The sequence below is a fragment of the Stenella coeruleoalba genome, assembly GCF_951394435.1.
Source record: "Stenella coeruleoalba genome assembly, chromosome: 2".
In the NCBI taxonomy this organism is placed as follows: domain Eukaryota; kingdom Metazoa; phylum Chordata; class Mammalia; order Artiodactyla; family Delphinidae; genus Stenella; species Stenella coeruleoalba.
The window spans coordinates 67917218-67931833 of NC_137147.1; the positions used below are offsets into that span (position 1 = coordinate 67917218).

Consider the following 14616-nt stretch of genomic DNA (forward strand, 5'->3'; position numbering starts at 1 on the left):
CCCACCAGCAGTGTAGGAGGGTTCCCTTTTCTCCACACCCTCTCCAGCATTTATCGTTTGTACATTTTTTGAAGGTGGCCATTCTGACTGGTGTGAGGTAATATCTCATTGTAGTTTTGATTTGCATTTCTCTAATAATTAGTGATGTTGAGCATCTTTTCATGTGCCTCTTGGCCTTCTGTATGTCTTTGGAGAAATGTCTATTTAGGTCTTCTGCCCATTTTTTGATTGGGTTATCTGTTTTTATGATACTGAACCGCATGAGCTGATTGTAAATTTTGGAGACTAATCCTCTGAAAAGGGATTAGCAAGCAAGACCCTATTGATTTTTTTGGATATTTTTTTTGAATTTTATTTTATTTTATTTTTAGAGAGCATGTTCTTATTAGTTATCTATTTTATACATATTAATGCATATATGTCAATCCCAGTCTCCCAATTCATCCGACCACCCCCTCCCCACCCCGCTTTCCCCCCTTGGTGTCCATATGTTTGTTATCTATATCTGTGTCTCTATTTCTGCCTTGCAAACCGGATCACCTGTACCATTTTTCTACATTCCACATATATGCATTAATATACGATATTTGTTTTTTTTTTCTGACTTACTTCACTCTGTATGACAGTCTCTAGGTCCATCTATGTCTCTACAAATGACCCAATTTCATTCCTTTTATGGCTGAGTAATATTCGATTGTATATATGTACCCCATCTGCTTTATCCATTCATCTGTCGATGGGCATTTAGGTTGCTTCCATGACCTAGCTATTGGGAATAGTGCTGCAGTGAACATTGGGGAGCATGTGTCTTTTTGAATTACGGTTTTCTCTGGGTATTTTCCCAGGAGTGGGATTGCTGGGTCATATGGTAATTCTGTTTTTAGTTTTTTAAGGAACTTCCATACTGGTCTCCATAGTGGCTGTATCTGTTTTTAGCAATTCTGTTTTTAGTTTTTTAAGGAACTTCCATACTGGTCTCCATAGTGGCTGTATCAATTTACATTTCCCACCAACAATACAAGAGGGTTCCCTTTTCTCCAACACACTCTCCAGCATTTATTGTTTGTAGATTTTTTGATGATGGCCATTCTGACTGGTGTGAGGTGATACCTCATTGTAGTTTTCATTTGCATTTCTCTAATGATTAGTGATGTTGAGCATCTTTTCATGTGTTTGTTGGCCATCTGTATGTCTTCTTTGGAGAAATGTCTATTTAGGTCTTCTGCCCATTTTTTGATTGGGTTGTTTGTTTTTTTAATATTGAGCTGCATGAGCTGTTTATATATTTTGGAGATTAATCCTTTGTCCGTTGATTCATTTGCAAATACTTTCTCCCATTCTGAGGGTTGTCTTTTCGTCTTGTTTATAGTTTCCTTTGCTGTGCAAAAGCTTTTAAGTTTCATTAGGTCCCATTGTTTATTTTTGTTTTTGTTTCCATTACTCTAGGACATGGGTCAAAAAGGACCTTGCTGTGATTTATGTCAAAGAGTGTTCTTCACATGTTTTCCTCTAGGAGTTTTATAGTGTCCAGTCTTACATTTAGGTCTTTATTCCATTTTGACTTCATTTTTGTGTATCGCGTTAAGGAGTGTTCTAATTTCATTCTTTTACATGTAGCTCTCCAGTTTTCCCAGCACAATTTATTGAACAGACTGTCTTTTCTCCATTGTATATCCTTGCCTCCTTTGTCATAGATAAGGTGACCGTAGGTGAGTAGGTTTACCTCTGGGCTTTCACCCTGTTCCATTGATCTATATTTCTGTTTCTGTGCCAGTACCATGTTCTCTTGATTACTGTAGCTTTGTAGTATAATCTGAAGTCAGAGAGTCTCATTCCTCCAGCTCTGTTTTTTTCCCTCAAGATTGCTCTGGCTATTCAGGGTCTTTTGTGTCTCCATACAAATTTTAAGATTTTTCGTTCTAGCTCCATAAAAAATGCCGTTGGTAATTTGATAGGGGTTGCATTGAATCTGTAGATTGCTTTGGGTAGTATACTCATTTTCACAGTGTTGATTCTTCCAATCCAAGAACATAGTATATCTCTCCATCTGTTGGTATCATCTTTAATTTCTTTCATCAGTGTCTTATAGTTTTCTTCATACAGGTCTTTTGTCTCCCTAGGTAGGTTTATTCCTAGGTATTTTATTCTTTCTGTTACAGTGGTAAATGGGAGTGTTTCCTTAATTCCTCTTTCCGATTTTTCATCATTAGTGTATAGGAATGCAAGAGATTTCTGTGCATTAATTTTGTATCCTGTAACTTTACCAAATTCATTGATTAGCTCTTGTAGTTTTCTGGTGGCATCTTTAGGATTGTCTATGTATAGTATCATGTCATCTGCAAACAGTGACAGTTTTACTTCTTCTTTTTTGATTTGGATTACTTTTATTTCTTTTTCTTCTCTGATTGCTGTGGCTAAGACTTCCAAAACTATGTTGAATGAGAGTGATGAGAGTGGACATCCTTGTCTTGCTTGTGATTTTAGAGGAAATGCTTTCAATTTTTCATCATTGAGATTGATGTTTGTTGTGGGTTTCTCATATGTGGCCTTTATTATGTTCCCTCTGTGCCCACTTTCTGGCGAGTTTTTATCATAAATGGGTGTTGAATTTTTCAAAAGCTTTTTCTGTACCTAATGAGATGATCATATGGTGTTTATACTTCAGTTGGTTAATATGGTATGTCACATTGATTGATTTATGTATATTGAAGAATCCTTGCCTCCCTGGGATAAATCCCACTTGATCATGGTGTGTGATCCTTTTAATGTGTTGTTGGACTCTGTTTGCTAGTATTCTGTTGGGGATTTTTGCATCTATACTCATCAGTGGTAATGGTCTGTAATTTTCTTTTTTTATAGTACCTTTGTCTGGTTTTGGTATCAGGGTGATGGTGGCCTCATAGAATGAGTTTGGGTGTGTTCCTTCCTCTGCAGTTTTTTGGAAGAGTTTGAGAAGGATGGGTGTTAGCTCTTCTCTAAGTGTTTGATAGAATTCACCTGTGAAACCATCTGGTCCTGGACTTCTGTTTTTTGGAAGATTTTTAATCACAGTTTCAATTTCATTTCTTGTGATTGATCTGCTCATATTTTCTATTTGTTCCTGGTTCAGTCTTGGAAGGTTATACCTTTCTAAGAATTTGTCCATTTCTTCCAGATTATCCATTGTTTTGTCATAGAGTTCCTTGTAGTAGTCGCTTGTGATCCTTTGTATTTCTGTGGTGTCTGTTGTAACTTCTCCTTTTTCATTTCTAATTTTTTTGATTTGAGTCCTCTTCCTCTTTTTCTTGGTAAGTCTGGCTAAAGTTTTATCCTTTTGTTTATCTTGTAAAAGAACCAGCTTTTAGTTTTATTGATCTTTGCTATTGTTTCTATTTCATTTATTTCTGCTTTGATGTTTATGATTTCTTTCCTTCTGCTAACTTTGGGTTTTGTTTGTTGTCCTTTCTCTATTTCCTTTAGGTGTAAGGTAGATTGTTTGAGATTTTTATTGTTTCTTGAGGTAGGATTGTGTTGCTATAAACTTCCCTCTTAGAACTGCTTTTGGTGCATCCCATAGCTTTTGGATCATCATGTTTTCATTGTCATTTGTCTCTAGGTATTTTTTGATTTCCTCTTTGATATCTTCAGTGATCTCTTGGTTATTTAGTATTGTATTGTTTAGCTTCCATGTGTTTCTGTTTTTTCCTTTTTTTCCCCCTGTAATTTATTTCTAATCTCATTGTGTTGTGGTTGGAAAAGATGCTTGATATGATTTCAATTTTCTTAAATTTGCCAAGGCTTTATTTTTGACCCAAGATGTGATCTATCCTGGAAAATGTTCTGTGTGCACTTGAGAAGATAGTGTAATCTGCTGTTTTTTGGTGAAATGTCCTATAATCATCAGTTAAATCTATCTGGTCTGTTGTGTCATTTAAAGCTTGTGTTTCCTTATTAATTTTCTATTTGGATGATCTGTCCATTGGTGTAAGTGAGGTGTTAAAGTCCCCCACTATTATTGTGTTACTCTCGATTTCCTCTTTTATAGCTGTTAGCAGTTGCCTTACATATTGTAGTGCTTCTATGTTGGGTGCATATATATTTATAATTGTTTTATCTTCTTCTTGGATTGATCCCTTGATCATTACGTAGTGTCCTTCCTTGTCTCTTGTAACATTCTTTATTTTAAAGTCTATTTTATCTGATATGAGTATTGCCACTCCAGCTTTCTTTTAATTTCCATTTGCACGGAATATCTTTTTCCATCCCCTCACTTTCAGTCTGTATGTGGCCCTAGGTGAAGTGGGTCTCTTGTAGACAACATATATACGGATCTTGTTTTTGTATCCATTCAGCAAACCTGTTTCTTTTGGTTGGAGCATTTAATCCATTCAGATTTAAGGTAATTATCTATATGTATGTTCCTATTACCATTTTCTTAATCGTTTTGGGTTTGTTTTTGTAGGTCCTTTTCTTCTCCCATGTTTCCCACTTCAAGAAGTTCCTTTAGCATGTGTTGTAGAGCTGGTTTGGTGGTGCTGAATTCTCTTAGGTTTTGATTGTCTGTAAAGCTTTTGATTTCTCCATCAAATCTATATGAGATCCTTGCCGGGTAGAGTAATCTTGTTTATAGGTTCTTCCCTTTCATCACTTTAAATAGAGTTTTAGAGTTTCTGCTGAGAAATCAGCTGTTAACCTTTTGGGAGTTCCCTTTTATGTTATTTGTTGTTTTTCCCTTGTTGCTTTTAATAATTTTTCTTTGTCTTTAATTTTTGTTAACTTGATTACTATGTGTCTCAATGTGTTTCTCCTTGGGTTTATCCTGCCTGGGACTCTCTGTGCTTCTGGACTTGGGTGGCTGTTTCCTTTCCCATGTTAGGGAAGTTTTTGACTATAATCACTTCAGATATTTTCTTGGGTACTATCTCTCTCTCTTCTCCTTCCGGGACCCCTATAATGTGAATGTTGATGCATTTAATGTTGTTCCAGAAGTCTCTTAGGCTGTCTTCATTTCTTTTCATTCTTTCTTCTTTATTCTGTTCTGAAGCAGTGAATTCCACCGTTCTGTCCTCCAGGTCACTTATCCGTTCTTCTGCCTCAGTTATTCTGCTATTGATTCCTTCTAGTTTGTTTTTCATTTCAGTTATTGTATTGTTCATCTCTGTTTGTTTGTTCTTTAGTTCTTCCAGGTGTTCATTCTTTAATTCTTCTAGGTCTTGTTAAACATTTCTTATATCTTCTTGATCTTTACCTCCATTCTTTTTCCGAGGTCCTGGATCATCTTCACTATCATTATTCTGAATTCTTTTTCTGGAAGGTCGCTTACCTCTACTTCATTTAATTGTTTTTCTGGGGTTTTATCTTGTTCGTTCACCTGGTACATAGTCCTCTGCCTTTCCATCTTGTCTATCTTTCTGTGAATGTGGTTTTCATTCCACAGGCTGCAGGATTGTAGTTCTTCTTGCTTTTGCTGTCTGCCCTCTGGTGGATGAGGCTATCTAAGAGGCTTCTGCAAGCTTTCTGATGGGAGGAACTGGTGGTGGGTAGAGCTGGGTATTGCTCTGGTGAGCAGAGCTCAGTACAACTTTAATCCACTTGTCTGCTGATGGAAGGGCCTGAGTTCCCTCCCTGTTGGTTGTTTGTCCTGAGGCAACCCAGCACTGGAGGCTACAGGCTCTTTGGTGGGGCTAATGGCGGACTCTGGGAGGACTCATGCGAACGAGTACTTCCCAGAACTCCTCTTGCCAGTGTCCTTGTCCCTGTGGTGAGCCACAGCCACCCCCCCGCTGTGGAGGGTTGGAGACCCTCCAACACTAGCAGGTAGGCCTGGTTCAGTCTCCTTTGAGGTCACTGCTCCTTCCCCTGGGTCCCAATGCACACACTACTTTGTGTGTGCCCTCCAAGAGTGGAGTCTCTGTTTCCCCTAGTCCTGTTGAAGTCCTGCAATCAAATCCCGCTAGCCTTCAAAGTCTGATTCTCTGGGAATTCCTCCTCCCATTGCCAGACCCCCAGTTTGGGAAGCCTTACATGGGGCTCAGAACCTTCACTGCAGTGGGTGGACTTTTGTGGTATAATTGTTCTCCAGTTTGTGAGTCACCCACCCAGTGGTTATGGGATTTGATTTTATAGTGATTGTGCCCCTCCTACCATCTCATTGCATCTTCTCCTTTGTCTTCTCCTTTGTCTTTCTCGATGTGGAGTATCTTTTTTGGTGAGTTCCATTGTCTTCCTGTCAATGATTGTTCAGCAGTTAGTTGTGATTCCAGTGCTCTTGCAAGAGGGAGTGAGTGCATGTCCTTCTACTCTGCCATCTTGAACCAATCCCGGGCCTATTGATTTTTAAAAATGAGGTATATTTTTGGCATTGTATCTAAGACATCTTTGCTTAAACCAAGCTTATAAACATTTTCTCTGAGGTTCTCTTCTAGAGTTTTTATAGTTAGGCTTTATATTTAGGTCATTTTGAGTTAATTTTTGCAAATAATGCAAAAACATAAGATTAAGTCTACGTATGCATATTTGAGAAAATGTCTAGTGTGTTTTACCATATTTTGTGCACTACCACAGTGTAGTGCCAGTTACAATGCTGTGATTTCAAAATATTTTCTCAATGAAATGATTATGCAACTATTCTTTGAGTTAATAATTATACCCATTTCAAAGATGAGAGAAATGAGATACAGAGAGATCTTGCAGCCTAAAAGTGGTAGGTGGAAACAGCAACGAAGCCACTTTATCTCACTCTAAAAGTTATATGCTGTCCACTGTTGTAAAAAGATAATTGTTTTCAGCAATAAAGTTCCCATGCTGTGAATGACATGTTCAGATCATAAATTATTTCTCTCCACCTCTTTCTCCCTACTGGAGCCTGGGCTCTGCACCCTAGATCCCTACTGCCCTCAAACCCAGCATGACCCTTGGCCCTAATGCCCAGATGAATGGATAAACTGATGCCCTTTTCAAAAGATTCAACTGGTGAGTGGATAAGCAAACTGTAGCATACCAGCCAAATGGAATTTGACTCAGCACACAAGGATGAATTTCAAATGCATTATGATGTTAGAGGCTACACTCAAAAGACTACATTTATATGACATTTTGGAAAAGGGACAGAAAATAAATCAGTGGTTGCCGGGGAATGGGGGTGGGAAAGAGTTTGTCTCCAGAGGGGCCCAGGGGAATTTGGGAACGGTTGAAAAAAATTGTTCCATATTTCGATTATGGTATTGGTTACACAATTGTATGTGTTTGTCAAAAGTGTTCACAACAAAGCATAGATTTTACTTTGAGTAAAATATTTACTCAGTAAGTGTGACTGAAAAGCATCAAAGCAGATTTTCAATTAATAAAGCTCTTTTATTCTGATAAATCAGAGCAGACCAACTGAACCAGTCAGCCTGATTCTTCTTACAAGAATACAAGGAGTCCCTTAGCAGTAAATTCCCTCCTCTGGGCACCCTTGAGCAGCAGCCAGAACTATTCCTGTTCACAGCAGGTGCCTGGTCAGCAGGCATTGAGCTGAATTCAGCCATCATTGAACTGTTGCTTCTTTGGGAGTGGGAATATCCAGCAAATTTCACAGCTTTTAAGGTTTTTGTTTGTTTGTTTATGAATCAAGAGTAAGCATCTGTTTTTAAGAAAAGTACAGTGAGACTTAAAGAAACTTGAAGCAAAGCATATAGGACCTCAGCATGTTGTCTCTATATGCAAAGATATTTGACAACAGTGATGCTATTTGTTGCCAGAAACCCCGCTGCCTATAAGAACATTTCATTATAAAACTGTACCTAACCTTTGTCTACCAGCCTTTTGTAAGTAGTCTAAAGGGCAGTTTGTATGCTGGTATTCCTCATGCAAATGAGGTCATTATCCTTTTAAAGGTATAAAGTCTCCTGTATGTGATGGAGCTTTCTAAGAAACAGGCTTGACCTTTCTTTCCCCTATTCCGGGTGCCTGCAGAGCCTGCACTCATTAGCTAGAATTTGACTCCATGACATTTTTACTTAATTTTCTTTTTCCTCTATGTTGGACACATGGGGCAACCATTTATATTCTTTCTTGACCCGAGATGCTCTCAAATCTCTTTCCAGCTGTGGCATTTTTCATTCAGTCACATCAGGATATAGTGATCCTTCTTTCCCCTCTGCAATTCCCAACTGTTAATTGTTTCATTTTAGAGAAGGGACTAGACACAGTCCTATGGACTTAGCACCATTTAATTAGCATTAACCAGAACAGTGGAAAGAAAAGCAATTTCCTCTGGAGTGGAAACATATTCTTTATGAGGTAGTAGAGGAAACGAATAATAATAGTTTTTAAAGGCCTTAATTTTTTTATGTGCTGTGATTGATGATGGATTTAAAAGCAGTACTTCCCTCTATTAGTATTGATGATGATGATGACAATAATAATAATTACAAATAACAAATAATAATTGGGATTCAAACCCAGATCTTTCTGATTACAAAGCCCATACCGTTAATTATTATGCTAAGAAATCCCTGTGATAACTACTACCAGTATGCCAAGGACTGTGCTAATCACCTTGTGTCCTCCTCACAGCCTACCTAACAACGTGAGCTTCACTAAGCCAGTTTGAGAGAGAGGGACACTGAGGTTCAGAGAGGGGAAGTAACACATCCAAGGTCGCCCATTTGCTGTGACTGGGATCAGAGCCCAGATATGCTCTGACACTAAGTCCGTACTTATCACCACTGCCTGCACCACTCTGCCTATAAGAGTAATGACGCACTAGCAAAGACATCTCTGGGAGTGTCAAGGACATTGCTAGTTACTTTTTAAAATGTGCAAATTGTGATCCACGTTATGAGTCTGATGGGCTTTGGGCTTTGCTTTTGAACTTGAAATACTATATTTACAGATTATTAGGACTTAAAATGTAGAACCTTAGAACTGCAGGCTAGCAATATCAGTTTTAAAGACATTGCTTCATTTATTCAACCATGGACATTAATTGATTGCTTAATGTCTGCATAAACTCAGAGAAGGTATACTCTCTATCCTTCAACAATCTGCTAATGTCAGGTGTGATTGCATAAAGGGGTAAAGGGTGTCAGAATAGCGTGATACATTTTATGATACGAGTGTGCCCAGGAGCTTATCAGAACATAGAAGAGGGCAGGTAATGTCAGGTGGGGGTGGGCTTATCACTGAAGGCTTCCCAGAACAGGTGATACTGAGCTGAGTTGTGGGATGGGAAGCAGAAGGGAAGGTTTGTGTGAAGGGCAGGGAGGCATATATCAGTAATGACTGGATCAAAAAGTATGTTGAGGGGAGTGTTAATATGAGGGTCTTTGGCAACTTCTTAATATGGAGGTGGACGGATATAATAACTCGTCTTACAGCTCTCTTCCTTTAGTTACGTAGAGTTCCATTTTGTATCTGTTTCATCCTAGTAGCCTTCCTGGCAGAAGACATTGCTACTACTGTAACAGTTATTCTGCAGCAGCTACAGAGCTCAGTTGCCTGAGAGGGAAACAAAGGATTGATTGCTCAGGTGTTAACCGTAACTCTCCAGGTTCATGAACAGATCCTAAACTTCTTGTGCAGAATTTTTAGCCCTGCCATCATAACTCCTACTGTCCTGCTGCTTGCCTCTGGTTAAAAATAAAAGAAGGCAAATAAGGATCTGTTTCCTTCTGAGAAGGAATGAATGAATACTTGTGAACTTCCTTAATTTTCATACTAGAACATAGGCCTTGTCACCTGCATGCCTGACATTTAACAAGCGTAGGGATCTCTCCTTGAATGTTTGTGATTATATTATAAATGCTTGAAACTATTGAACATAATTCTGTGACCTAGCACATATAATTATTATAAATAAACCTATACTAAATAAAAGAGACTATTACATGACTCTTAAGGCACATCAGTCAGTAGTGCCTGCTACGTGATCATGCTGATAAATCTTTCCTATTTGATTTTCCACCACTTTGAAGATTTATGAATTTCTTTTACTTTCTAAAGTCTTTTTTTCTCCAGAGATTTGATAAGCACTCACTTCTGTTTCCTTCTAGTTTTTCCATGGTTTGTTATTTTAACTTTTTACTCATCAGGTATTTTATATATATATATATATATATATATATATATTTATATATTTGTATAACATAGGAGATAAGCTTCTAAATTGTGTTCCCCCCAAGTAGCTAAATGTTACTAATTGTTAATCATTTGTTAAATTATGTTTCCCTGCTGCATTGATTTATGATATCTATTCTATCATATTTAAAATTCATACATAGAGTAGATTTCTATGTTATCAGCTCTATCCTATTGATCTCTTTTGTCTTACACAACCACCACTTACTTTTCTTTTATAAATTTATTTGTATTTATTTTTGGCTGCGTTGGATCTTTGTTGCTGCGCGCGGGCTTTCTCTAGTTGCGGCCAGCGGGGGCTGCTCTTAGTTGCGGTGTGCGGGCTTCTCATTGCCGTGGCTTCTCTTGTTGCAGAGCACAGGCTCTAGGTGTGCAGGCTTCAGTAGTTGTAGTGTGCGGGCTCAGTAGTTGTGGCTCGCGGGCTCTAGAGCACAGGCTCAGTAGTTGTGGCGCACAGGCTTAGTTGCTCTGCGGCACATGGGATCTTCCCGGACCTGGGCTCGAACCTGTGTCCCCTGCATTGGCAGGTGGATTCTTAACCACTGCACCACCAGAGAAGTCCCACCACTTACTTTTTTTTTTTTAATTTATTTATTTTATTTTTGCTGTGTTGGGTCTTCGTTTCTGTGCAAGGGCTTTCTCTAGTTGTGGCAAGCGGGGCCCACTCTTCATTGTGGTGCATGGGCCTCTCACTATCGCGGCCTCTCTTGTTGCGGAGCACAGGCTCCAGACACTCAGGCTCAGTAGCTGTGGCTCACGGGCCCAGTTGCTCCGCGGAATGTAGGATCCTCCCAGACCAGGGCTCGAACCCGTGTCCCCTGCATTAGCAGGCAGATTCTCAACCGCTGCGCCACCAGGGAAGCCCCCCACCACTTACTTTAAATATCATAGTTTTGGACTTCCCTGGTGGCGCAGCAGTTGAGAGTCCGCCTGCCAGTGCAGGGGACACGGGCTCGTGCTCTGGTCCAGGAAGATGCCACATGCCGCAGAGCGGCTGGGCCCGTGAGCCATGGGTGTGCTCCACAACAGGAGAAGCCACAACAGTGAGACGCCCACGTACCGCAAAAAAAAAAAAAAAATCATAGTTTTATAGAATATTTTGATATGACTAGGGCTAAATTTCTTCATTAACTCTCCTTTTAAACTCTTCCACTCTTATCAGAGTATCTTCTATTTTTCTTACAGAAGGCCTTTGGCATAATTCCACAAGCCCAACAAGAGTCTGTTAGAATATTGTGGTAGATGTTTTCATAAGATTAAAAATAAATTTATATAACTCACCTGGGCCTATTGAGAACAGATCAGATTAGATAATCTTTGTTCATCTACCCTAGACTTTGTTTCCTTCTTGAGTATATCTGATATTTCTTCTTCCCTTTATTTATTTATTTAGTTAGTTAGTTAGTTTGAATATAGATACTCCTCTTCTAGAAAAGGTAGAAGCAAAACTAGTTGAATAGTTTAGCTTTTTCTACTTTGTTAGCATTAAACTCTTTTTTCCATGGTGCAGGCCTATCTCGTCCTCATTCTTGCCACATATGACACACAGCTAAACGGCCTTTTGTTCTTTCCAGCTTTTTAAAAGCTTCAGCTTTCTCCTCCTGTTAGCCTTCTTAAGGTGGTTCTCACTGGCCAGGCCACTATTTGCTGTTTCCCTGACTCTGCTGCTCCTTCTGTAGCTGCATTCTCTTTCTGAGTATAAGCTTAACAGAGTTCCCTGGGCAGTTACATCAGTTTCTCTAGGTACTACCCCCTCTTCTCCCTAATTAAGGTAACTTGTTATTGTGCTGTCACTCTGGCTTGTGAGACCTTTTTATTCCTCTTGGAGCCTTTTTTTTTTTTTAAACATCTTTATTGGAGTATAATTGCTTTACAATGTTCTGTTAGTTTCTGCTGTATAACAAAGTGAATCAGCTATACATATACATATATCCCCATATCTCCTCCCTCTTGCATCTCCCTCCCACCCTCCCTATCCCACCCCTCTAGGTGGTCACAAAGCACCGAGCTGATCTCCCTGTGCTATGCGGCTGCTTCCCACTAGCTATCTATTTTACATTTGGTAGTGTATATGTGTCCATGCCACCCTCTCACTTCGTCCCAGCTTACCCTTCCCACTCCCCGTGTCCTCAAGTCCATTCTCTACATCTGTGTCTTTATTCCTGTCCTGTCCCTAGGTTCTTCAGAACTTTTTTTTTTTTTAGATTCCATATATATGTGTTAGCCTACGGTATTTGTTTTTCTCTTTCTGACTGACTTCACTCTGTATGACAGACCCTAGGTCCATCCACCTCACTACAAATAACTCAATTTCGTTTCTTTTTATGTCTGAGTAATATTCCATTGTATATATGTGCCACATCTTCTTTTTAAGAGTCTGGCCATATACTTATAAAATATTTTCCCAGAACTTTCTGAACTGCCTGATCAGCATATCTAAATACATTTTATGTTTCTTTGGCTGCTGTAATCTTTGGGATGATATATTCACAGCCTCCCAAGTTCCCATCATTGCTCCTCACTAATGCTTTTCTGGTCATATGTGAGTGAAAAATTGAAATTTCTGTCTTTTTTTCTCCAGTTATCTAAAAGATGTTTTTGTAAGTGTCTCAACAAGAATTTGTTTAATGCTCTTGTTTCTGAAGAGCTATGGGACTTTACCGACTCTAGACATCTCCACGTATAACAAAAATGTGAACCGTGTGATTAATTTGAACAGTGCTTGCGTGAAGGGAGTATCTGGTACAACAGTGGCTTGGAGAGACTGGGATCAATGGAGAAGCAAAAAGAAATGACCAACTTCAGGGTGTAGGTATTAGGTAGTGGAATGGGGGCGAGGCAGGCACACATCTGCAGGCGTAATTTTACAGGCACAGATATCTGGGCCACGATAGTGTGTAAATGATCTATTGTAATTTCTCAGTTACCTGTTTCATGGACAATTTGTTGGAGTCACTCTTGCTAACTGTCCTGACAGTGCACCAACAATCAAGAGCCTACAAAATTATAATTATAAAGAAATTTGTAAGTAGTCTTACAAATTTTCTATAATTAAATAAAATCAGGCTATACAAAATGTTTCCTCTTTCCTTTATCCTATTCTTTGCTTTTCAAAACACTCTTCATCCTTCAAGATTCTGTTCAGTGATCCCTCCTTGCTGAAGCTTTCCCTGATAGACCCAGGCAGTCTTAGTTGCCCTTTCTTTTGTGTTTCCATCCCTGCATCTTGTATTATGATTATTTATGGGTATCTCATCCTCATTTTGACTTTGAACCCTCAACAACAGATACTATTCCTTGTTATTTTTCTATTTCTAATATATACTATATTACAATACATATACATTACTATATAGTAGGTTCTAGATATATGAGTAAAACATAATATTAATCAACTATATGCTTGAAGGTATTAGGCCTGCTTGACTTACATGAGCTGATTTAAGAAAGACACAAAAATGTCTTAATTTAAATGCTTGCTTTTAGAACTATCACCTCCAAATAGAAATTACAGAGTAGAGTTTGGGACTCAATATAAAAAAATATTTCTAATAATTTGAGATATTTACGAATACAGTAAACTGATTTGTGAATAGTTATCATTCCACTAATGAAAGCTCTCACGGAACAGAGGATTACTTATGTGTATCTATTATGTGTGTGTATGGATGAATGATAGGATGTTAAAGTGAATATGGTTTCTTATCCACAGAATACCTTAAAACTGATGAGTATTTGTATTTATGTGCGGAGAGTGATATTCAGAAGCTATTTTCAATATTCCAGAGGTTAAGAAAAAAACAAATTTATCTACAACAAATCTTAATTTTTAAAAGCTTCATAATGTTTTGCTTTGGGCCAGACTTATCAATTGAATGACACTGGTTATCATGTAGACACAAAACTCGAATTGGGTGTTAGTTATCATTACCTTTGATTTTTGTAAAAATTTTAAAACCAGTTATTGTTACTAACTCCAATTTGTTTGGAGGGAGAAGGATTTCAAAAAATGGAGTATATGCAGAAAGCATGTTAAAAGAATTTTTGACTATGAACTGAATTAATTTCATTTTATACATTATTTCATGGACTTTTTTTCCTCAGTAATTTTTGCATCTCTGAATTAAGGATGCACCTTACAATAGTGGTGTGTTGTATTTAATTGCAGTGTTTCTTAAGTCTTTGCTAGTAATTCATAAAATAAAGATGCAGCTTTATAATCGACAGAATTTTGATGGTCAGAGAATATGATGATTAGATTCAGAGTCGCTGAGAGAATTTGTATGGTTCAGCTGTCAGGCTGTCTGAATCAAGATCCTGTGTTACCTAGGGCAGCTCCTTAATTTTTCTGAGACAGTTTTCTCATCTATAAAGTGGGGACAATAGTACCTACTTCATAGAGTCCTTGTGAAAAATTGAATGAGATGATACTTGAAATGTGTTAAGCTTTTCTTCTTCTTATACCTGTTCCAACTTGGCAATGCCAGAACACTTCTCCCAAATTGCCAAAATTAC

General features: G+C 38.3%; 1 protein-coding gene across 1 annotated transcript in view; it reads left to right on the forward strand.

The window, feature by feature from the left end:
• The window catches only part of PRKD1 (protein kinase D1), a 333614-nt gene that overhangs the window by 231511 nt on the left and 87487 nt on the right, over window positions 1-14616 (forward strand). The gene's annotated exons all lie outside the window — the stretch shown is intronic.